Source organism: Schistocerca piceifrons, chromosome 2 (genome assembly GCF_021461385.2).
Source record: "Schistocerca piceifrons isolate TAMUIC-IGC-003096 chromosome 2, iqSchPice1.1, whole genome shotgun sequence".
NCBI classification, from domain to species: domain Eukaryota; kingdom Metazoa; phylum Arthropoda; class Insecta; order Orthoptera; family Acrididae; genus Schistocerca; species Schistocerca piceifrons.
The window spans coordinates 658,445,976-658,473,264 of record NC_060139.1 but is presented as its reverse complement, the minus strand read 5'-3'; positions in this window follow the sequence as shown (position 1 = coordinate 658,473,264).

The following is a 27,289-nucleotide window of genomic DNA, read 5'->3' as shown; positions in this document are numbered from 1 at the left end:
GAAATATTTTTATGTGAGACTGTCACTGTAGCGGAAACTGCTGTCGTAAATATTTCCGTAAGAAAGTTAAGTGACCACCTGCACGTAATGCGTCGCGGGCACCCACCTGGGCGACAGCCGCCCGAAAAAAAGCCATTAGCCTTTCAGCGGCACAGGTAGAAAAAAAAAGGGGACGCCATTAACCTCGCTTCTGACATTCCTTTGTAGAAAGCATCGCAAAAACGACACGGTCGAACTTGAAAACAAATGATTACACTAGCTCTTAATTTACGATATTTACTGAAATGCCTAATGAAATGACGAGAAATATTTTTACATCTGCACACCTGATTATGACAAGCTTCTTTCTACGAGAGTTGAGAGAGTTTCTACTAACTTATGAAATGTCACATGACTATTGAATGATATTTTTATGCTTTGGTTTGCGTAATTGCTTATTTCATTTAATATCTGGTTTCCAGCTGTGTTGCAGCATTGGTTTCATAAAATAAAATTAAATGCATTTGCTAATGTGAACACTTTCTGTCAACAGATCTATTAAATAATAATTTTGTGATCCACACTCTTCAAAAAAGGAGCACTTGGAAAGGAAAGAACAATAAGAAGGGACTAGTAACAGTAACTGCATACATAATATTCTTTTCAAGTACATGGTAATATTTCTTTTACAATAAGTTGTTGTGGTGCACCACTTTAATTACTTAGACATTAAGATGTGATTATACATTTCCCTTATCTGCATTGTTATCTTTAGTGTACTATTTTTTCTGCTTGAGCTATGTCATGTTTAGATATAAGCTGCTGTTTGCCAGGTATAGTGCTACTGAACTTTAATTTGTGTTACTCTGCTAAGCCAGATTTATTTTTTTGTTTGCTGCGCATTGCCTCATATTAGTTGTAATGTTGAATTGCTTGGTAATTTAGATTTAGTGTAGCTTGCTTTGCGATTTTCCATTTTTTTTCATTGGTGTTTATATTAATTGTTTTATGTGATGCTGCATTGCCTCGTCCCTTAGTTTAGCATCTGAGCTCAGTAGATTTAAGTTAGCTTAAGAGGGGGTAGCCTATAAGAGAATGAGTTGCGATGAATTTGAAGAAATGCACTGAGAGGCTATACGAGAAAAGTACAGAAAGCAGGTATAGATAGGACTTTTGGAAATAATGAAGAACGAAGGGAGATCTCCGAGAAGTAAAGAAAGTTTTGTTTGCAAAATACTGCAGTAAAACAAACCCTGTCCTTTCCTTGTATTATTCCGCTATATGTTTGTGTAAACTTGGGTATTTATGTTTTTCCTGTATTTATATGTTTATCTGATAAGACTTATATTGTAGAATTTTTCTAATACTAAGCTACATTCACTATGATGAGGAATACTGTTATCCTCGAATATAATTGGCATTAATAATATGTTATTGACTTTGTAAAGATGTTAGACATTATTTATTCTGTTTTGTGTTAATGCTCATGTGTGAAGCTGATGTTTCGAAAGTTATTCCGATCTTTTATGGATGTACTCATGTCATAATTCCTGTAACATTGATGTATATGTTTATTTCTATTCTTTTGTAAAGCCCCTATTATCTACAAATGTTATCTGTATTATTATGTTTCAATGATGTTTTCTGTATCTTTGTAATTGTATTCTCATGTTATAAAATTGTACTTGACACCAGTTCATCAAATTAAGTAACTTGTGAGTTACATTTCACTGCACATGTTTCTGTTGGTCATAGTATATGGACAATATGTGAGAAGTTGGGACTGTTAGTGTTTGCACGTGTGTTACTAATTCAGCAAGGGACTGGATAACAGCATTGCTGGTTCTAAGGACAATTCCAAAAACTTTGTGAGTGCACAAGTGGTGGTTTATGGACTTGCTATGTTCTCCGCAAGACTCTTCGATGGTGAATGTGCACCTGCACAATCGCAACAGATGGCTGCTGGACATTTCTACAAGGACTACAGTGGGTCTGCACCTCTGGTGGCCCACCAATACCATTATTTCTACTAGGACTACAGTGGGTCCACACCTTTGCTGACTCACCAGTACCATTATTTCTGCAAGGACTGCAGTGGGTCTGCGACTCTGATGGCCCACTAATACCGTAATCTCTACCAGGACTGCAGTGGGTGTACTCTGTGATGACCTACCTACCAATGTTCTTCAAAACTTCGAATGACTCTGCTGTGGGTTTGCTCCATTGTGGCCCATTACCTGTATGCATGTCAAGAGTCAGCACTGTCTTTCCGTTGGAAGGACAACACTACTTCTTCAAGACTGCATGGAAATCCACTACTTCTGTGTGCATTTTCTTTTACTGCTCAGACTTTGAGAAAAACTCTGCATTTTTACTGTGATGAACAATCTGGACTGTCTTTATGGACTGTGAGAAATTTTTAGCTTTTGACCAACATTGTATCAATAAGTGTGTGCATTTGATTTCTTTGTTATTGTAATTATGAAAATTTTTTTTCAAATCTGTATTGGCCACTGCCCAATCCAATTTGTAAAAATTTTTTGTGGGGAGCATGGGGGCTATGTAAGTAGGCTGTTTAGGTTTTCTTATTGGTAACGCCACCTCTGTATGAAAATCACTGGCTGTGCTGTGTGCAGTCTGTGGCTGCTTTGCATTGTTGTAATACTCGCCATTGTAGTGTTGGGCAGCGGCAGCTGGATGTGAACAGTGCGTAGCGTTGGGCAGTTGGAGGTGAGCCGCCAGCAGTGGTGGATGTGGGGAGAGAGATGGCGGGGTTTTGAAATTTGTCATGAACTGCTATATTTATATATGATGATATCAAGGTAAATACATTGTTTGTTCTCTATTAATATCTTTCATTTGCTAACTATCCCTATCAGTAGTTAGTGCCTTCCATAGTTTGAATCTTTTATTTAGCTGGCAGTAGTGGCACTCGCTGTATTGCAGTAGCTTGAGCAGCGAAGATTTTTGTGAGGTAAGTGATTTGTGAAAGGTATAGTTTAATGTTAGTCAGGGCCATTCTTTTGTAGGGATTTTTGAAAGTCAGATTGCGTTGCGCTAAAAATATTGTGTGTCAGTTTAAGCACAGTCATGTACAATTGTTCAAAGGGGACGTTTCACAGTAATGGGAGCAAAAGAGAGAGGAGACTGAGAAAATGAAACAGAGATGAGCGGATACCATCCATAGGCTTGGTGGTCATGACCCGCCTCCGTAAGACAGGTGCGTTATAGGGGAGGACAATTTCCCTCAGAACCCCCGCCCCCCTATCCTTATGCCCCTGTGTTGAAGTTCCCTGTATAGGGCTATGCGAAGGTGTTCAAAAAATGGTTCAAATGACTCTGAGGACTATGGAACTAAACTTCTGAGGTCATCAGTCCCCTAGAACTTATAACTACTTAAACCTAACTAACCAAAAGCACATCACACACATCCATGCCCGAGACAGGATTCGAACCTGCGACCGTAGCGGTCGCGCAGTTCCAGACTGAAGTGCCTAGAACCGTTCGGCCACATCGGTCGGCTGCGAAGATGTAACTACAGAGAGAGAGATGGTAAAAGAATTTAGAATATTCTGCGTTAAAAGAGCGCGAATGTATTCGCATACCAAAATTTTTCATGATGACTGAGGCAGCTGGTTTCCCACTTTCCTGCCAGTCTTCTAAAGAGGAAGATATTCCCTTTTTTTGTGCCCCGACAGGAGCATTTTTCTGGTAGTCTCGTCTTAACGCTACAAACTCCTCCCTGACAATGTCACCAAAGTCAACTACCACGAAACAGTCGGCGTCCATTACAACGCTATCCTCTGCGTAAGTTATTACCCAGAACTTTGGAAAAAATCCAAAATCCTGGTCTTCCTCAAACCCGATGACCACCGTCACACACCTCATCCTATCGATCGATCAGTCTCACTTCAGTTTTCAACAAAATTCTTGAAACCGTCACTATCCAACGAGTCCATCAGCAGTTTGCAACCCATCCCCAACACAAAACGTGTTTTTCGTTCCAACTATTCCATCGGCAGCCGACATCTTTACCCCACCAACCTTATCTCCCATCAACTAAAAAAATGAAAATTTGCCATATTTGTGTTCTTTGGAGTCCGGAAAGCCTTTGAGCGGATATGGCGTTCTAGAATGCTCTTCGAGATACAAACTCACGTATTGCAAATTATTTACGTCTTCCTTATGGCATCCTTCCTTCATTCTCTTCTACATATGTCACAACCAACCAAACGTGCTCCCCACTGCTTGTGTGCCTCAAGGTTCTGTCCTGTCCAAATGCCGGAGAAATGCGGACACAGATGTGCGGACATCGCCTTTGTCAGGCAGTCTGGTCACCGATCCCTTGGGATGAGGGAAGGTCTTCCTCGCGCTTGCGGTTTCCGCAAATATCCGCTTTTAAACTGTCATATCCACACCTTTCCCGATATAATGAGACTCTCCACTTCCAATATTTCTTCAGAATATTGAAGCTAGCATAAAACCATCAATAATTATGTTAGTATTTTCATTTGGCAACGCGATTTCAAGAAGCCAACATGTCGAAGAACTATTAAACGTTTGTTGCTACTGTATTAACAATGACTGTCGGAGGGCAATAACAATAGAAAAATGAATATGTGAATTGTTGACAAAGAAGAATGACGTACACTATTTTAATTTGTTCAGTGAAATCCAATATTACTTGCGCCTAATGAAAAGTTATTAATAATGTGATGGAAAATAGCAGAGAAAGAAAACATGGTACTTAAAGAGTAAATTGAAGTTCAAAAAAAGGTTACGAGTCTGGCAGCAGGAAGGTCATTTCAGCGATGTTTAGTGTTATAACATCAACAAACGCCAGTAGTACAGTTGTCAACAAAGCGAGCAAGTATATCTGTCGCGCAATAGTGTTTCTAATAAATTAAAGAATTATTTTTCGTTTTCTCTGTGAGGTATGAAGATCAATACCACTGTAGAGTGATATGTAAATATAAACAAGTAGGGATAAAAGTCTTAAATACAGACAGATTTAGATTTCCTTTGGTATGTAACTAAGAATCGCTGCAGCTGGATGTCTGGGTTTCTTAATCATTTGTGATATTTGCGTGAGACTGACGTGCATTTCACAGACTATCAGTTATTGTATAAACACGATGTACTGCTCGAAGTTGAAGCAGTTTTTTATTTTTGCAGCTGCAATGTGGAATACTCCCCCCATGAACCATGGACCTTGCCGTTGGTGGGGAGGCTTGTGTGCCTCAGCGATACAGATGGCCGTACCGTAGGTGCAACCACAACGGAGGGGTATCTGTTGAGAAGCCAGACAAACATGTGGTTCCTGAAGAGGGGCAGCAGCCTTCTCAGTAGTTGCAGGGGCAACAGTCTGGATGATTGACTGATCTGGCCTTGTAACATTAACCAAAACGGCCTTGCTGTGCTGGTACTGCGAACGGCTGAAAGCAAGGGGAAACTACAGCCGTAATTTTTCCCGAGGACATGCAGCTTTACTGTATGATTAAATGATGATGGCGTCCTCTTGGGTAAAATATTCCGGAGGTAAAATAGTCCCGCATTCGGATCTCCGGGCGGGGACTACTCAAGAGAACGTCATTATCAGGAGAAAGAAAACTGGCATTCTACGGATCGGAGCGTGGAATGTCAGATCCCTTAATCGGGCAGGTAGGTTAGAAAATTTAAAAAGGGAAATGGATAGGTTAAAGTTAGATATAGTGGGAATTAGTGAAGTTCAGTGGCAGGAGGAACAAGACTTTTGGTCAGGTGATTACAGGGTTATAAATACAAAATCAAATAGGGGTAATGCAGGAGTAGGTTTAATAATGAATAGGAAAATAGGAATGCGGGTAAGCTACTACAAACAGCATAGTGAACGCATTATTGTGGCCAAGATAGACACAAAGCCCATGCCTACTACAGTAGTACAAGTTATATGCCAACTAGCTCTGCAGATGATGAAGAAATAGATGAAATGTATGACGAGATAAAAGAAATTATTCAGGTAGTGAAGGGAGACGAAAATTTAATAGTCATGGGTGACTGGAATTCGAGAGTAGAAAAAGGGAGAGAAGGAAACATAGTAGGTGAATATGGATTGCGGGGAAGGAATGAGAGAGGAAGCCGCCTTGTAGAATTTTGCACAGAGCATAACTTAATCATAGCTAACACTTGGTTCAAGAATCATAAAAGAAGGTTATATACCTGGAAGAATCCTGGAGATACTAAAAGGTATCAGATAGATTATATAATGGTAAGACAGAGATTTAGGAACCAGGTTTTAAATTGTAAGACATTTCCTGGGGCAGATGTGGATTCTGACCACAATCTATTGGTTATGAACTGCAGATTGAAACTGAAGAAACTGCAAAAAGGTGGGAATTTAAGGAGATGGGACCTGGATAAACTGAAAGAGCCAGAGGTTGTAGAGAGTTTCAGGGAGAGCATAAGGGACCAATTGGCAAGAATGGGGGAAAGCAATACAGTAGAAGAAGAATGGGTAGCTCTGAGGGATGAAGTAGTGAAGGCAACAGACGATCAAGTAGGTAAAAAGACGAGAGCTAATAGAAATCCTTGGGTAACAGAAGAAATATTGAATTTAATTGATGAAAGGAGAAAATATAAAAATGCAGTAAATGAAGCAGGCAAAAAGGAATACAAACGTCTCAAAAATGATATCGATAGGAAGTGCAAAATGGCTAAGCAGGGATGGCTAGAGGACAAATTTAAGGATGTAGAGGCTTGTCTCACTAGGGGTAAGATAGATACTGCCTATAGGAAAATTAAAGAGACCTTTGGAGAGAAGAGAACCACTTGTATGAATATCAAGAGCTCAGATGGCAACCCAGTTCTAAGCAAAGAAGGGAAGGCGGAAAGGTGGAAGGAGTATATAGAGGGTTTATACAAGGGTGATGTACTTGAGGACAATATTATGGAAATGGAAGAGGATGTAGATGAAGACGAAATGGGAGATAAGATACTGCGTGAAGAGTTTGACAGAGCACTGAAAGACCTGAGTCGAAACAAGGCCCCGGGAGTAGACAACATTCCATTAGAACTACTGACGGCCTCGGGAGAGCCAGTCATGACAAAACTCTACCATCTGCTGAGCACAATGTATGAGACAGGCGAAATACCCTCAGACTTCAAGAAGAATATAATAATTCCAATCCCAAAGAAAGCAGGTGTTGACAGATGCGAAAATTACCGAACTATCAGTTTAATAAGTCACAGCTGCAAAATATTAACGCGAATTCTTTACAGACGAATGGAAAAACTGGTAGAAGCCGACCTCGGGGAAGATCAGTTTGGATTCCGTAGAAATGTTGGAACACGTGAGGCAATACTAACCTTACGACTTATCTTAGAAGAAAGGTTAAGGAAAGGCAAACCTACGTTTCTAGAATTTGTAGACTTAGAGAAAGCTTTTGACAATGTTAACTGGAATACTCTCTTTCAAATTCTGAAGGTGGCAGGGGTCAAATACAGGGAGCGAAAGGCTATTTACAATTTGTACAGAAACCAGATGGCAGTTATAAGAGTCGAGGGGCATGAAAGGGAAGCAGTGGTTGGGAAAGGAGTGAGACAGGGTTGTAGCCTCTCCCCGATGTTATTCAATCTGTATATTGAGCAAGCAGTAAAGGAAACAAAAGAAAAATTCGGAGTAGGTATTAAAATTCATGGAGAAGAAGTAAAAACTTTGAGGTTCGCCGATGACATTGTAATTCTGTCAGAGACAGCAAAGGACTTGGAAGAGCAGTTGAACGGAATGGACAGTGTCTTGAAAGGAGGATATAAGATGAACATCAACAAAAGCAAAACGGGGATAATGGAATGTAGTCTAATTAAGTCGGGTGATGCTGAGGGAATTAGATTAGGAAATGAGACACTTAAAGTAGTAAAGGAGTTTTGCTATTTAGGGAGTAAAATAACCGATGATGGTCGAAGTAGAGAGGATATAAAATGTAGACTGGCAATGGCAAGGAAAGCGTTTCTGAAGAAGAGAAATTTGTTAACATCGAGTATAGATTTAAGTGTCAGGAAGTCGTTTCTGAAAGTATTTGTATGGATTGTAGCCATGTATGGGAGTGAAACATGGACGATAACTAGTATGGACAAGAAGAGAATAGAAGTTTTCGAAATGTGGTGCTACAGAAGAATGCTGAAGATAAGGTGGGTAGATCACGTAACTAATGAGGAGGTATTGAATCGGATTGGGGAGAAGACAAGTTTGTGGCACAACGTGACTAGAAGAAGGGATCGGTTGGTAGGACATGTTTTGAGGCATCGAGGGATCACAAATTTAGCACTGGAGGGCAGCGTGGAGGGTAAAAATCGTAGAGGGAGACCAAGAGATGAATACACTAAGCAGATTCAGAAGGATGTAGGTTGCAGTAGGTACTGGGAGATGAAGAAGCTTGCACAGGATAGAGTAGCATGGAGAGCTGCATCAAACCAGTCTCAGGACTGAAGACCACAACAACAACAACATGTGGAATACTACTGTGAATTAATTCAAAAAGCTAAAACTGTGTTTTAATGTTGATAATGAAAGTAATGTTTCAGATAGTCGATCCGAAGAGGTCAACAGAATCTTTACTGCATAGAGTTATGCCAAGTAAGAGTTTTGAATTAAAACACTATTAAAAAAATTCAATCTAAAGAACTAGACTTTTGTTTTGTTTGAAATGATTAGCACGAAGACCTGGATGGACGCATATACCGCTGTTTCATGCATATGCGAAAAAGCGCTTTCTTCTTGCTTGTTTATAGACTAGGAAACATTGACTATTATTTAAACAATTTATCTTTTTCATGTTAAGCACCATCATATGATTTCTCTGGTAGTAATTTCGTTGTAGTAATGATTCTCTCGACTTATCTAACATGGTAGGTAATAGTACAGTTTTAGAAATCTGTCCATGAGTAACGGTGAGCGACAAACTGTACACAACAATATAGACAATTATTGTGGGGATTGAAAAATATGAAAAGCAAACCTTTAAAATGGTTAAAGAATAGATACTTCAAGGATGTATTTAAGGTAAACAGGAAACAAACAATTTTTTAAAATTGTACCACATTTATTTTAAAACTATTTATTCGCTCTGGGAAATTACTGGTATTAGTGAAGAATCATTCCCATTCTTTTTAGATCGTTCCTTTCCACCAGTAGCGATGGGTTGTTTATATTGCACTCAACAAACTGAGGCATCATATCTTGGTTCATTTTACAAAGCGAGACATGTAAACAAAATAGACGATCACAATTCGAAGAGCAGTAGGGACAATGAAAACAAACAGAATACACGCGTAGCTGAGTCATGAAACTCTCCAATGAACCATGAACACGTAGTGCAATACTGAAATATCTTGGCAACCATCACTGCTGCTCTGGGTATTGACATACGGCAATACTCGCCGCCAGAAACTCATTATATTGACGTACTGACAATGTGGCGACGGCGTGAACTCCACGTTTCATTCAAAATGTGATAGATGTTGCGTCAGCGGAGCTGTTGAATGACGGAAAAATGAGGGTAGCCACCACTCCGATTCAGGTAAATCCTTCTGTGAACCTCGTGTGTCCGCAAGTCTCTGGGGTCTGCATGTCTCCATGTCTGCATATCAATGGATGCCGTCCTTTCACCTTTTACATTCTGTACACTGTAGATATTCTCAAATCGTCCCCTCCCCTACCCATGAATATGCTGACAACGCCGCTTACCTGACTGTTCACCACACCCTCCAACTCTCCCACGCCGAGCTACAACCTCACTTTAATCTGCGGGTCAAGTGGCGCAATACGTGGAAACTTCAAGTAGATCGACAGGAAAGCCTACTTGACGTTCCCATCGTCCAGATCTCCATCTCTTCTGCTACAACCTATCCCTCTAACACAATAAAGTATCAGGGACTGATAAGGAATGCACGTCCCTCCTTAATCCAGTGCAAAGCCTGAAACCGACTAAAAGTACTAAAACTAATAAGAGGCCACACCTGGGGTCTACACCACTCTAACCTTATCTTCACCTATAAATTCCTCATCCATTCCATCAAAACTTTCGCCAATGTTGCTCGGATCTCCACCTACTCTAAACTCTACAAGTCCCTTGAAATCCTGGAAAGACACTCACTACGCCTCGCCTCCCATATCTGCCTACCTTTCCCGACTCGCATCCTATGAAACCTCATCCACTTTCTCACGACTTCTTCTCTTCCTGTAATATCTTTGGTCTTCATATATTAATCGCAGAACCCAATGCCAGCACCAAATATGCCAAGCACTAATCACTAATCCAGGCCTAGAGCTCCTTCAGTCCCAATACATTAATCACATAACCCAAACCCAGCACTTAATATCCCAACCAATAATCATCAGTCCAGGTCTAGACCACCTTTTTTCGCAATACATTAATCGCAGAAGCCAGTCCTATCCAATAATCACCAGTCTAGGTACACAGCTTAGCTACTATATCCGTAGCCCACTTTCCATGCACAGTGTTGTCTTATCCATTCTCTCATCCGGAATTTCAACCAATTCCCATTTCTTAACGATGGAATTCGTCTTGAGATGAACGAGATATGCCCTTCTTCCCAACTCTAGTTACAAAGCTCTAGAGCCGGCCGAAGTGGCCGTGCGGTTAAAGGCGCTGCAGTCTGGAACCGCAAGACCGCTACGGTCGCAGGTTCGAATCCTGCCTCGGGCGTGGATGTTTGTGATGTCCTTAGGTTAGTTAGGTTTAACTAGTTCTAAGTTCTAGGGGACTAATGACCTCAGCAGTTGAGTCCCATAGTGCTCAGAGCCATTTGAACCATTTGAACAAAGCTCTAGCTTGTAACATTCTTCCACTTCCCTCTGCCCCCCTTCGTCTACCACACTGACTTTTAGTCGCCACCTGCAATTCCACAGGATCTCATTGTCACACTCAGCATTCCACTGTCATCATGTCAATGATCATATTCCATCATCACCACCGAGCGAGGTGGCGCAGTGGTTAGACACTGGACTCGCATTCGGGAGGACGACGGTTCAATCCCGCGTCCGGCCATCCTGATTTAGGTTTTCCGTGATTTCCCTAAATCACTTCAGGCAAATGCCGGGATGGTTCCTCTGAAAGGGCACGGCCGACTTCCTTCCCTAATCCGATGAGACCGATGACCACGCTGTCTGGTCTGCTTCCCCAAAACAAACCAACCAACCAACCGACCATCATCACCAGCATCGCCATTACCCCACAGCCGCACTTAATCATCACTGATACGCCAGAACAATATGACCACCTACCTAATAGCCGGTATGTCCAACTTTGGCACGGATAACAGCGGCGATGCGTCGTGGCATGGAAGCAATGAGGGGCCTCGGTAGGTCGCTGGAGGTAGTTGGCACCATATCTGCACACACGTCATTTAATTCCCGTAAATTCCATGGAGGGGTGCGAGGAGCTCTGACGTCACGTTCAGTCACATCTCAGATGTGTTCGATCGGGTTCAGATGTGGCGAGTTGGGGGGCCCACACATCAACTGGAATTCTTCACGTGTTCCGCGAACCATTCCATCGCACTTCTGGTCTTTTGACATGGCGCATTATCATGTTGCAAAATGCCACTGGCGTCAGGAATCGGGATCGTCATGAAGGGACGTACTTGTTCAGCAGCCAGTGCACGATACTCCTTGACTGTCAAGGTGCCTAACACAAGCTCCATTGGATCCGTGGATGCCAACGTGATTGTTCCTCAGAGCATAATGAAGCCGCCGCCAGTTTGTTTTCGTCCCGAAGTAGAGGGTTCAAGGATTTCTTCTCCTGGAAGACGACTGATTCCCGCCATCCCTTCAGCATAATGAAGAAGGTTGGGTTCGGTTGTTTGGGGGAAGAGACCAAACTACGAGGGCATCGGTCTCATCGGATTAGGGAAGGACAGGGAAGGAAGTCGGCCATGCCCTTTTCAAAGGAACCATCCCGGCATTTGCCTGGATCGATTTAGGGAAATCACGGAAAACGTAAATCAGGATGGTCGGAAGCGGGACTGATAATGAAGAAAGTATCAGGATTCATCAGACCATGCAACGCTCTGCCACTGCGGCAACGTCCAGTGCCAATGGCCATGTACCCATTTCATTCTTAGTTGCCGAATTTGTGGTGTTAACATTGGCACATGCATGGGTCGTCGGCTATGGACGCCCTTCGTTAGGAGTGCTCGGTACATTCGCCGCCTGTCCTGTTTTACCGGTCTGTCCAGCATACGACGTCTGACATCTGTAATCAGGCGTAGTCGCGCAACCTCATGACGTCTGGACGTTGTTTCACCTTGCTCTCGCAACTTGTCGAACACGCGACAAGTCGTGCAGTTTCCGAAATGTTCGTGCGTCCCCCGGACCATCACAATCTGCCCTCGGTCAGTCTCAGCTAGGTCGCGCCGCTTCCCCATACTAAACACAGACAGCACGCTCGCTAACACTACATACAGAGTGAGCGTGTCTGACTGGCAGCCATTCCTCGCCAGGTGACACTGCTACCGCCTGGACGTTTTATATCGATAGTAGGTCAGTGGTCATTATGTTCTGGCTGATCAGTATATTTTAACTGTAATACAAAAGCACCAGAAAATGTTTTAAATTATTAATATTGTTCATCAACGTGTTTTTAAAAAACATCATTTACTATTATGTATTTTTATGTATGTTAAAGCACCTTTTAAATATGAAAATTGGCAGTATCTGCTGGCACTCCACCCCTTCGTGGGGAACTGAAATAACAATGTAGCATAAGAAACAAACAGACGATGCTGGAGGTAGTCATTGAAAGCGGGAGATTTTATCCAAATTCGACATGCGAGTTTAAGGTGGTTGATTTAGGGGAGGGGACCAAACAGCGAGGTGATCGGTCCCATCGGATTAGGGAAGGCTTGGAGAGGAAGTCGGCCGTGCCCTTTTAAAGGAAGCATCCCTGCATTTGCCTGAATCGATTTAGGTAAATCACGGAAAACCTTAATCAGGATGGCTGGACGCGGGTCTTAACAGTCGGCCTCCCGAACGCGTATCCAGTGTGCTAACCACTTTTTTGATCCAAGGACTTCGTCGCGGAAGACTTAGTATTTAAGAGAAGATGCAAAAAGTATGGTTATTAATTGCCAATACATGTTTTCCTTTTGTTATTAAGTATTTAAATGTAGACGTGTCAGTGGTAGATTTAGTTGGTTGGTTCAAATGGTTCTGAGCACTATGGGACTTAGCTTCTGAGGTCATCAGTCCCCTAGAACTTAGAACTACTTAAACCTAACTAACCTAAGGACATCACACACATCCATGCCCGAGGCAGGATTCGAACCTGCGACCGTAGCGGTCGCGCGGTTCCAGAGATTTAGTTGCTTTGTGTATTGAAACAGTATGAAAAGGGAGCTCGGGTCATTACCTCTACTCGTCTTACCAAAGGACGCAAATTGATGTTTAAAAAGGAGCTGTGATCCTGTGTTGTATGTATGTATGTATGTATTGAACTGGGGACCTAGAAACGACGGAGAGGCTTCGTCCCCGCCGTAGCCCTCAGTGGTAGGGTAGACTGGGTTTGGTTGTGACAATTTTCATTTGATTCCCTATATTGTTGTTACTATGCGAGTTAGATGGAGTAAAAATGTTTTTTATACTACAGTGTACATTTGTCTAAATGAAAATATTAAAATTTTGTCGCTAGTTACAATGGTTATCTCATATGAGCAAATTAGAAAAAAAATGAAAAATGTCACAACCGACCACACCCCAGGGGCGGTTGTGACAGTACCTGGGGTCGGTAGTGACACGTTAAATATTGCATCAAAATAATATAAAATCAGTTTTATTGCAACTAATATCTAACATAATAGCAACATAATCTTCTTCTGTAAACATTTGACTTTCATGCAACAAAAGAAATATAATCTTGGAACACTTTAATAGCTTGTAATTAATAAGGAACTCTAGCATCTGTAGCTGTTATTATAACAGTCATCATATTACAATCAGCAAAAGAATTTAACTAAAATATCAAACTATACAATGTAATAAGCGTGTTGAAATACAAAACATATAAATAAATAGGCATTATAAAAACCAGTGAAACAAAAATCTTAAAATGTCTTATTCAAGGAAAATCTAAGCTTTTGTGTAAATATGATCACAAAAAAACAAAGAAAAGTAGAAATATAAGGTTGATTCTTAGTTCTAAAAGTGCAAATGTACGATACTGAGATCTAGTCTGACTCATCACAATTATGACAAATGTAAAACCGACTGCCACCTGCGCACTCCAAGTGGGACCAGAGCCCACATTTTCCTTGACATTTTATCCATTTTTCGCCAGGCCTACTTTTTGAATATGGGCCTAAGCAAACCAGACAGAAATAATCTTCTTCATCCGATGACGATGGTGGTATATTCCTTTTCTTTGCTTTGTTTTTTTCCTTTTCCTTTATTTATTCCTCTTGATTCAGTAAGATGTTTCTTTACCTGCTGAGTCTTCAATCGTTTTTCTTTTTCGTCATATTCTTGCCTAACTGCCTCTTTTTTAGGCGTGTCTGTATAAATGGTTGACTTTTTATTTCTGGAACCTCTTGTTTTTCTTTGCGGAGCCTTAGGAAAAGGCCGAACAATTTCAGGCGAGAAAACAGGTGGAGTGGCTGAGAATGACGCAGTTAGCTCAATACTACTTGAACTTGGGATTGAAGATTCGCATAATAAAGAAGCTGAAAGTGGCTCCAATTCATCATTGCGTTCAGGATTGTTCTCTCCAGAGTCAGGTCTTTCTATTTCAGACGATGGTGAAAAGCCAAATTCTTGTGTTAAAAACTGTGGTATTTCATTGTTAACTCCAGCATTGTTTTTCCCAGTCTCAGGGTTCAGTGAGTGCATTTCAATAGATGGTGTTGCACAAGCGTTCTTTTCTGTGTCAGGGTTTGCTCTGTCCGTAACAAAGGAAGATGCAAAGTCAGTTTCTTGAAATACATTACGATTATAGGGGTGAATACCAGTTTAGCAAAAACCAGCCTGAATGTTCGATTGTGTGAGAGCCAGAGGCATAGCAGTTTTGATAATACCTGGTATATCGTAGATTTTCATTGTTTTTCCAGGGTGACTCCGCATCCAGCCATCACAAGCAGTATTTATAGCTTTCTTGAAGGGTCCGAACACAGATCTATCCAAGGGTTGACGTTTGTGCGAACAGTGTGGAGGAAATGAAAGCAATGTGATTCCATTTTCTTTACAAAAATCCAGTGTGTTGATGTGGATGTGTGAGGAACGGTTATCCAGCAATAGCAACACTTTATGCGTTTTTAGAGAATTTCTTAAAATGTTGGAGAAATATTAAGAACGATTCATCTTGTATCCTTCCTGAAGGATTTGCAGTCCCAATTGATCCTACAGGCCCATCCCTAACAAAATGATCACGATAACGAACCCGTGGAAATATAAATAGAGGAGGCATAGTATTCCCCAAGGCATTTACTGCAAAAGCAACTGACTAATGTGCCTCGTTCAGCTGAAGTAAGAGCTCCCACTTGCGTACCCCACGTCTTGCTACTACCTTGTCAGGTTTTTGGACAGTAGTGACGCCTGTTTCGTCAATATTGTATATAACCTGTGGTTCATATTTCTGTCTGTCCATAACAGTTTGCAAATTGTCATAAAAAGCTTTTACATTTGTTTTATTAAAGCTCGTTGCTCTTGAAAGGCTAGTTGCATGAGCTACGCGAACAGAGAGTGGAGGATTTCTGTTCATGAATGAACGAAACCATTCCTCGCCAGCCATCTCATTCTCGAGCCAAGTAGCAGGTCGCTTCAGATTGTATTTAGTACTAAGTTCGAAAGCTAGCTTTCGCACCTCTTTCGGAGAAAGGCCAAAATATATTTCTGCGCATCGTGTTACATAAAGTGCCAGCTGCTGTTCCTGCTCCTCAGAGAACACTTTATTATGTGCGACATATCCCATGCTGACGTTGTCTTCATTCTGGCCTGCAGTGACTCCATCGCGTTTACGAATGTATCGTAGCAAAGACATGCGATTAACTTCGTGCATTTCCGCGGCTCTCCGTACAGAACTCCCGTTTTTCACTTCTTTATAAGCGTCTTCATATTTAGCAATGCCACACTGCCCTCTGTCAGTCTTCCTCAACCTCTTTCTGGGCATCTAGAAAAAAATAATTATCTTCGTGTCACAACTGTACCCAGAAAATATGTCACAACCGTACGCTTAAAACATGTCACAACCGTACCCAACGCACTCCTCCACGAGAAAAACATCGCAATGACAATACAAAATTTTCTATGTGCGAAGTAATCACTGATATTAAACTACTAATGTTTAACGTTTAACGAGAAGAAACTCTCATTACTTTATCAGTACACATATAGCAACAATCATTAACAGAAATGGAATCAAGAAACTTATTTTTGACTGTTGAAAAGTAATGTAGACCGCTGCTAGCGTTATTGTCGCGCGACGGCTGACGCAATACTGTGACGCAAGTCCAGACAGGCACGCCGCTTTTGTCTCCCTCCCACTCTCCACGTTCTTCTTTTTTGTTTGGCTAATATGGCGACTGTCACAACCGTACCCTGGCACAACCGTACCCAGTCTACCCTACACAACTCCGCAACAGGATACAGCAGTCTACTCGCTCCACCGCCACCCCACACCAAACCCAGGGGTTTGTGCGGTTCGGCCCCCAGTAGAACCCCCAGTGACGTCTCATTCCAGACGAGTATAGCCCCAGTGACGTCTCATTCCAGACGAGTATAGCCCCAATGTTTGCATGGTAGAGTAATCATGGTGTACGCGTACGTGGAGACAGTGTTTGCACAGCAATCGCCGTCATAGTGTAACTGAGGCGGAATAAGGGGAACCAGCCCGCATTCGCCGAGGCAGATGGAAAACTGCCTTAAAAACCATCCACAGGATGGCCGGCACACCGGACCTCGTCACGGCCTCTCCAACTATACTCAGTACTTCCTCATTAGTTACACGATGTACCCAACTAGTCTCCAATATTATCCCGTAGCACTGCATTTCAAAACTTTCTATTCTCTTCTTGTCTGAACTGTTTATCGTCCACGTTTCATTTCCATATAAGCCTGCACTTCAGGCAAATACTTTCAGAATAGACTTCCTGACACATTTATAATCGATTTTAACAAATTTCTCTTCTTCAGAAGCACTTTTCTGCCATTGCCAGTCAACATTTCGTACGCTCTTTACTTCGGCCTCATGAGTTACTTTACTATCCAAATAGTAAACCTCAACTACCACTTTTAATGTCTCATTTCCTAACCTAATTCTCTTATCATCGCGTGATTTAGATCGACTATTTTCCATTATTGTTTTGCTTTCGTTGATGTTCGTCTTATATCCTCTTTTCAAGATACTGTCCATGCTATTCGACTGGTCTTCCGAGTCCTTCGCAGTCTCTGACAGAATTACAATGTCATCGGCAAATATCAAAGTTTTTGTTTCTTCTTCTTGAATTTTTATTTCCCTGTCCAAGTTTTTCTTTTCTTTCCTTTACTGCTTGCTCGATGTAGAGACGGAAAAATATCGGGGATGGGCTACAACCTTGTCGAGCTTCCTTCTCAGCCACTGCTTCCATAACATAACCTTTTGCTTCTCATATTTTGTACCTGCTACCTGCAGAACTTTGCAAACAAATACGAAGTATTTTCTTTCTCTCTTTTTTTTTTTTTAGTTTGGATTGCTCTCCGTCTTCACAATAGACGTAGCTTAATAAGGCTACCTGTTCTAGTTTCACACCGCATTAGATTGTAACATAAGGTACGATGGTCATTTAATAAATGACGTACATATTGGTTACCCTAAGAACTGGATAAATATCAACGCCTCAGGAGGAATCGAGTATTTCTTTTGACCCATAGCGTCCTCTGTTTTAAACAAATGTGGAATTGTAGTGGATTCTGGATAGATCTCGGATGCGGAAACTACTCAAGATCAGAAGTATATTAATCGAAAGTTCACCTGAAAAAGAGAACCGACAGAATAACAATGATTTAAATAGGACTTACAGTGAGTCAGCTGTTGACCGTAACACAGCTTCTTCAGCTGGTTGTAGCGACAAGAGGGCCTACACGTGAGTCAGCGTATGTTTTCGTCTCAAATGTAGGAAATACCCTGAGGTGACAAAAGGCATGGAATACATTCTAATACCGTGGCGGACCTCGTTTTAGTGCAGGAACTCGACATGGCATGGACTCAACAAGTCGTTGGAAGTCCTCTCTCGATTATGCCCCATAAATGTTCGATGGAATTCATATCGGGTGATGTGAGTGGCCAAATCGTTCTCCCGAATTGTCCAGAATAGCAACAATAGTGAACAATTGTGGCCCAGTGACACGACTTCGTTGTTTGGGAGCATGAAGTCCATGAATGACTGCAAATGGTCTGAAAATAGCGGAACATAACCATTTTCAGTCAGTAATCTGTTCAGTTGGTCCAGAGGAACCAGTTCACTTCATATAATCACAGTTAACAGCATTATGGAGCAATCACCAGTTTGCACAAAGCGCTGTTGACAACTTGGGTCCATGGCTTCGTGGGGTCTGCGCCGCACTCGAACCCTGCCATCAGCTCTTACCAACTGAAATCGGGACTCATCTGACCAGGGCACTGTTTTCCAGTCCAACCGATATGGTCACGAGCCGAAAAGAGGGGCTGCGGGCGACGTCGTGCTGTTAACAAGGCCATCTGCTGCCGTCTGCTACTATAGTCCATTAACACCAAATTTCGCAGCAATGGCCTAACGGAGACGTTCGTCGTATGTCCCCCATTGATTTCTGCGGTTATTTCACGCAGTTTTGCGTGTCTGTTAGCACCGACAGCTCTACGAAAACGCCGCAACTCTCGCTCGTCCGTGGTGTAGGTAATGCCTGAAATGTAGTATACTCGAGACATTATTGACTCTGTGGATCTCAGAATACTGACTTCCCTAACGATTTCCGAAATTAAATGTCCCTTGCGTCTGGCTTCACCTAACATTCCGCGTTCAAAGTCTGTTAATTCCCGTCGTGCAGCCATAATCATGTCGGAAATATTTTCATGTGAACCACCCGAGTACGAAACACAGCTCCACCAATTCATTGCCGTTTTGTATCTTGCGTGCGTGATAATTCCGCCACATGTTCATGTGCATGTCGCTGTCCCATGACTTTGGTCATCTTAGTGTAAATAACACAAAGGAGGCTTTTGACAGCATCTGGGAAAGACAGCCCTACAGAACGTGGAACTTTGCAGAGATCAGCAAACTAAACATTTCTTGCAGTTACGTAGGAATGCATGTAGTGTGGAAGTTTGTTGGGGGGCGTGTGTCCTTTACGTGGGAAGAGACAGTGTTACAGTACAGCAAAACAAATTGACGATTACTGAGCAGTAGCTAAAACCGTTGGACGTTGTAAGCACCGCTAAAACCAATATTTGCGGCATTCTTACATTGAATTGTCAATTCTGGTAAAAAAATGGGTTAGAGACTTTCATCTGGTTTTAAAATCACTGTACAATGGTCAGTGATAAAATTTGCTTATCGTTACCTAAGAGTCGCCTGGAATGACTTTGGAACAAGTGTCATGACAGCTTAATAACGTGACTAAAGCGGCTAGAAAATGCACAAAACACCACTTCAGACGCTGTAGCCTGGGCCTTTCTTTCCCCATGAGAACGCACGCTGCACATCGCAAATGTCGTAACGGTAAAACTGTACTGATGCGCGTGGGAAGCACTACCTCGCAGTCCCTACAGTTCCGATGTGACCTCATCGGACTAGAACTTAGTGACAGAGATGAAGTAATTTAGGCGGCTTACGCGAACAAACGAACGGGGATGGAACAGTAAACCTTTCCAAACATTAAATCTTAGGACTTGAGATGTAGGAGACTGCACTGAATTATTATAACGAGATAAATAAAAACAAATATGTAGTAAACAAACAATTACGTATATTATCTATGAAATGAGTGTAGTGTGAGCATAAAGATTAACAAAAAAATGGCCTGGTTTGAAGCATTTCTGAAACGCAGTGAGGCTCAATGCTTGCTACTGAGGGCTGGCTAATAACAAAACTGGATAGTTACAGGATCATCCGAACAAAGCTAACTTTCTACTGAAACGTAAATAACACAGGATAGAACATGACCTATTGGTGGGAGTAAACAAATAATACCAATCTAGTAAGAAATTATATGACTTCTTGTGACACGTTTGGAGAAAACTGTCAAGAACAAATGTATTGAAAATGGATCCATCTGCCAAACTAACATGCAGCGGCTCTTCACACTTCAAATCTGCTACTGCAGCCGTTCTGACTGCAGGGACGTGAAGAAACCTCTCTTTTACGGAAACCTCAAAACCTCTCCGTTCTTGCGTCATTGTCATGTTCATGATGAAGACTCACTGTTCTTCGAATTTGTTTATGAAGGGTAGCAAAGATACAGTGGTGTTCCCTATTGGGAAACTGATGCCGTAGGTGTGACGAACGTCTTCTTAATTGCCTCTAGCTTCACAGTAACACAAAATCCTGTTACTGAACTCTTTGTCCTTGTTGCTGGATCTAGAACCTCACATGTAGACAAGAAATGATAAGGTATACTGAAGACTTATGAGCGTATCTACAACACGGATACGCTGCAAAACACACTTAGGTGCCTGGCAGAGGGTTCATCGAAACACCTTCACAATAATTCTCTATTTCTCCAACCAGGCTCGAAAAGCGCGCGAAAGAAACGAACGGCTATAGTTTTCTGGGTCAGCTCTGATTTTCTTTATTTTATTATTATGATCGGTTCTCCCTATGTAGGTCAGCGCCAACAAAATATTTACGCATTCAGATCATAAAATTGATGATGGAAATTTCGTGAAAAGAACCCGGCGCAACGAGAAACGCCTTTATTTTAATGATGTCCACTCCAAATCCTGTATCATGTCCGTGACACTCTGTCCCCTATTTTTCTATAATACAAAACGTGCTGCTCTTCCTTGAAATTTCTCGATTTACTCCGTTAAACCTATCAGGTACTCCAAAGGACGACGGATAAACGAAGTGTAGGCAGTCTCTTTAGTAGGATCTGTAACATTTTCTAAGTGTTCTGCCAATAAAACGCAGTCTTTGGTCTGTCTTCTAAACAACATGTTCTGTACATTTTTCCAATTTAAGTTTTTTGTAAATGGAATTCCTAGGTATTTAGCCAAATTTACGGCCTTTAGATTTGATTGATTTATTGTGTAATCGAAATTTAACGGATTCCTTTTAGCACTCTGTGGATGACTTCTCACTTTTCATTACTTATGGTCAATCGCCAATTTTCGCACGTTACAGATATCTTTCCTAAATCTGTTTTTCAAATTGTTTTGATTTTTACATTTCGAGACGATACACGACAGCATCATCTGAAAACAACATCAGACGGCTGCTTAGATTGTCTGCTAAATCGTTTATTCAGATGAGGAACAGCAGAGGGCATGTAACACAACCTCGGAGAACGCCAGAATTCACTTCTGTTTTACTCGATTACTTTCCATCAGTTAGTACGAACTGTGACTTGTCTGACAGGAAATCATGAATCCAGTCGCATAACTGAGACGATATTTCATACGCGCCCAATTTGACTACAAGCCGCTTGTGAAGTGCAGTGTCAAAAGCCTTCTGGAAATGTGGAAATCAATTTATATGTTATAAAAGTAAGTGTACAGTGTGCGTGACGCTAAAACTCATAAACTAGTCGTGGTACGATCAAGGGAGTCATATGGTGTGGTTGCCCTCTATACCCCATCCATGAAGAAGGTTCCCGTTTTTGAAGGGCGTGCTTTTGAAGACAGAGCTGGGAAGTTTCGCCCTCTAGAACATTCAAGAACGTTCTGGAACATCCCGGAACATTCCAGATCATTGTGGAACGTTCCAAAACATTCTTGAATAATGTGAAATGTTCTGCAACATTGTGGGCCTGGAATTCGCTACTGGTGGGGCTAGTGGGGCTACCCATTAACAGGCGTATATAAACAAAGACCCGTCGTGGGTTCGAAAGTTTCTTATCTGTGACAAAGCGAGGAACCGAAAAAGCAGTGCAGTGAGCGAATAAAAACAAACACTGAAGTATATAAAGTGTACTTAGTGCGTTTGTTAGTAAAGGGTTGATTTGATTTATATTTTAGATATTGCCCAGACATAAAAGAAGAGGAGATTTTTCTAGTTCTGAAGCAAAATGGCGAAAAAAAGAACGGCGAAAAGCGAAACAGACGAAGAGCGTGAAGCACTTTTAAGTTACCAACGAACAAGAATGAGCACCGTGAGATGCAGAGAAACCGAAGAACAACTAAGTGAACGGATTGAAGAATCAAGAATTGCGGCACAGTCTTATAATAAAAGACTGCGAACTCAAGCCAGTCATGAAAATACCACACTACGAGAAACGCGGTTGAGGACAAGTAAACTTGTTCAGCCTAACAAATGAAGCATTCCACTACGACCCTAACGAAAGAACGTAACAAACACAAACACGTCGTAATTGGAAATGGCAATTCCGCGACGCGAAAAAATGCAGTAGAGAATTACCAGGCTTATGTTGCATGAATGGGAAAATCCGATTACCATCACTGGAAGCACCTCCGCAGGGATTTTTAAATTACTTGATTGGGGAAACTCCAGAATCAAAAAACTTTCTTCGAAATATAAAGGCGTACAACGCCTACTTCAAAATGACTTATTCTGCAGTCACTTCGATCAACACTAACAGAGATGAAATCAATTATGTTTTTTCCACCGAAGGACAAATAGATTACAACATCTGATCATTAGTACCACTACCTAACGAATACTATAAATTTCACGATGAATATTCATCGGAAGTGAAGAAACCGAAACCGATCAACGATGCACAAATATCAGTGTATTGAGACGAGAAGTAGTTCAAGATGCATAGAGGGTATTCCACGAACACAATCAAATGATTCACATATTCAAAACAGCACTAGTCCGAATGATTTCTGATGACTATAAAGCTATTAATTCGAGCCGACAAACGACCACAGGGAGAACATAAACGTCATAGACGAAGTCGCCATCGTAATTATGGGCAACTAGAACACAACCCGTAACATAATTGTAGAACAACGAAGAAAAGGAGTACAACGCATTGCAGACATGCACCGTTCATATGATACCCTCCAATATCCGTTAATATTTCTGCACGGAGAGGACGGAGATATGATTTTAATGTGAAACAAATCCAACCTGAAACAGGCGTAGAAACAAAGAAGTGACTTCCAAGGAGTTCGACGCTTACCGCTTAATGATACATACAATCACATTCTCAACACTCGCCGTTTATTCCAACAATTCCTGGTAGATATGTGTGGAAAAACAGAAGCGGAATGGATGCTTTACGTAAGACTGAATCAGAAGAAACTACGCACAGGAGAATGCATCCACTTATGAGACGCAATCATAAATGTCGGAAACATTGACGACATTGGAACAATGGTAATCTTACCCTCGTCATACATAGGAAGTCCGAGATACATGCACGAATACACCCAAGATTCATGCCACGGGTATAGACAGAATCATCCAAGCTGCGTTTCCCAATCCACAAAAAAATCCGGAGCTGTACGACATAGTAGTGTAAAACATGATTCACGGACTTTGAGGGCCGTTAAACCCCAATTCACCATGTATGAGTGATGGAAAATGCACAAAAAAATACCCAAAACCATACTAGGACGATACACAAACCGGAATTGATGGCCATCCCAAATACAGAAGACGTTCACCCAAAAACAATGGCTTCACAGCAAAAATTCGAATACGAGGCAGATAATCAATGGATAATACCATTAACACACTACTTTCCAAAATATTTCAAACACACGTAAACGTAGAATACTGCAGTTCAGTAAATGCCATCAGACATGTCTGCAAGTATGTGAACAAAGGCAGTGACATGGCAGTATTTCAAATAGCCAAAGATAGTGAACAACAAAACAGAAACGGCGTGATCCTCATGTACAAACTGGAAAGATACATAAACAGTAACGAAGCAGCGTGACGGATTTTCAGTTTTCCCATGCACGAGCGCGAACCAAATGTGCTACATCTAGCAGTACATTTTGAGAATGGACAAAGAATTTACTTCACAAAAGACACCGCCCGAAAAATTCCAAGCGAACCACCTCAGAACACAACATTAACAGTTTTTTACCAGCTGTGCCAAAAGGATCCATTCGGGAAAACAATACTATATGTCGATGTCCCTACCTATTGTACGTGGAACACAACAAGAAACATCTTTCAACGACGAAAACAAGGAATTCCTATGGAAGATCATCCAGGAATTATGAAAACTGGCGCACTAGGCCGATTATACACCGTACATCCGAACAACGCCGAATATTTCTGTCTTCGGACGTTGCTTCTCGAAATACGGGGACCGACAAGTTTCACAGATCTCAAGACTGGTGTCGGTTATCTATACCAGACGTAGAGGGAAGCATGCCAGTCCTTAGGACTACTGGAAAACGACAACCACTGGGAATTAACACTACAAGACGCCTCACTCACAGCCTCAGCTGAACAAATGACAGACTTACTCGCCATAATTCTAACAACATGTAACCCACAGAATCCATAACTGATATGGGACTCCTTCAAAGAGCGCGTGAGTGATGATATACTGTACCAAATCCGACAAACTCATCCTGAACTGACCATCGAATTCAACGACGACATCTTCAGTGAAACACTCATTCGCCTAGAAGATAAATGTTTAGACATAAGCAACCAATCTTTGTACAACTAGGGATGCTATTACTGTGCTAAGCTTCGAAATTACGAAGAAAAAAGCTACAACATCAACGAACTATTTCAATATACTGCTCACAACAAACCACTCCTCAATGACAATCAAAAGGAAATTTACAATGTTATCAAAGACCGGATCGACAACAGCAATCGCGGAATTCTTCACTTGGAGCACCAGGCAGCACCGGGAAAACGTTTCTAATAAATCTATTGCTGGTGGAAATACTTGATAAACAACGATTGGCACTTGCGTTGGTATCAGCCAGCATTGCAGCCACACTTGTGGAAGGAGGACGAACTGCCCATTCCGCCCTACAACTACCATCGAATATAGCAGAGGAAGAATTTCCGGTACTTATAATCTCAAGAGCATCTGGACGGGGTGAACGTCTAAAGCAAGCTAAAATTATCTTTTGGGACGAATACACAATGGCACAAAGAATCACTCGAAGCCATGGACGTAATATCACAAGACTTGCATGGAAACTCTAAAGTGATGGGAAAAGCTCTACTCGTACCGTCAGGAGATTTTCGACAAACACTTCCTGTTATCCCCAAGTCAACACCAATAGACGAGATCTATGCATGATTTAAAAAAATCACAACTCTGGCCAAACATACAAATACTGCAAATAACAAAAAATATGAGAGTTCAACTATTGAAAGACGAAACATCAGCACACTTCGCTCAAACAGCTTTTACGAACAAGCGAAAGCACATACCCTACTGACTAGACGACCGGTCTCATTAAACTCAACAGCGATTTCAGCAACAAAGCGGCCGCTGAAAATGAAATCTCAACTCACTAAAACTGGTTGGTTGGTTTGTGGGGGTTGAAGGGACCAGACTTCACCAAAACTATCTAGTGGAATAAGGATGATCGAATAACGTCATCGAAGCCGAACTTTTGATTGGACCGTACAAACGGCACACACTATTTATTCTCAGAATACCATTAATCTCTAATGAACTGCCATTCTAATTTAAAAGACTGGAATTGAAAATCAAAGTAGCCTACAGTTTTATAATTAACTAAGCGCAAGGGTAATCTTTAAAATACTGCGTCTTCAACCTCAAAGACTCCTGCTTCTCTGCCCGTCAACTATACGTAGCTTGCTTGCTCTCGCATAGGAAATTCTAAAAATTTGTTTGCATATACCCCGGATAACAAATTGAAAAATGTTGTTTATAAAAAGTATTGTAAATACTTGTTCTTGATTCGAATTCTGGGATATTTTCTTCTTCTTTGGGGAAGGAATTTCGGAAGGCTGTGTTTAGTAACTTTGCTTTAGCAGCACTGTCGTAGTTAGTATCTCCACTGTTATCGCGCAGAGAACGCATTGATTATGTCTTACCGCTAGCGCATTTTACATACGGTACCTCCAGGATATCTTTGGATTTTCTACCAGCTTTCGGGACAAAGTTTCGTTGTGAAAACCATTGTAAGCATCACGCGTTGATTTCCTCGATTTCGAGCTTCTGTAACAGATCGCCAATCTGGAGGATTTTGCGTTCGTTTAAATTTGACATGCTCCTTTCGTTGTTTCTGCAGTGTTCTGACCTGTTTTGTGTACCAAGGGGGATCAGCTCTGACGTTTGTCAATTTATTTCGCATAAACCTCTCAATTGCTCTCCATACTATTTCTTTGAAGTCAAGTCACATCTGGTCTACACTTATATTGTTAATTTGGAAGGAGAGAAGACTGCCTCTAAGGAAGGCGTCAATCGAATTTTTCAATTAGTATATTTTTATTTTATTTTTGGAGGGTTTGGGAGTTACGGTAGTCAGTCTCGCTACGACAACCATATGTTCACCTACCCTTTATCAGTTTCTATGCTCGTTATTAGTTCAGGATTATTTGTTGCTATGAGGTCAAGTGTGTTTTCACAACCGTTTTCTATTCGAGTGGGTTCATGGACTAATTCTCGAAATAATTTTGAGAGAGTGTGTTTAGCAAAATTTCGGGTGATGCTTTATGCGTGGCTCCGGCTTTAAACATATATTTTCGCCAACATATGGAGAGTAAATTGAAGTCACCACCAACTATAATTGTATGAATAGAGTATGTAGTTGAAATTAAACTCAAGTTTTCTTTGAACCTTTCAGCAATTGTATCATTGGAGTTGGGATGTCGGTAAAAGTATCCAATTATTATTTTATTCCGGTTGCCAAGGGTGATCTCTATTCACACTAACTCACAGAAACTATCTACTTCAATTTCGCTACAAGATAAAATACTTCTAACAGCGATAAACACGCCACCGCCAATTGTATTTAGCCTATCATTTCTGAACACCGTTAGGTACTTCGCAAAAATTTCGGCTGAACTTATCCCCGGCTTTAGCCAGCTTTCAGTGTCTATAGCGATTTGAGCATCAGTGCTTTCTATTAGCTCTTGGAGATCTGGTAATTTCCCATCACAGCTACAACGATTTACAGCTGTTATACCGATGGTTCCTAGATCTGCATTCTTCTTGTGTTCGACCTGCACC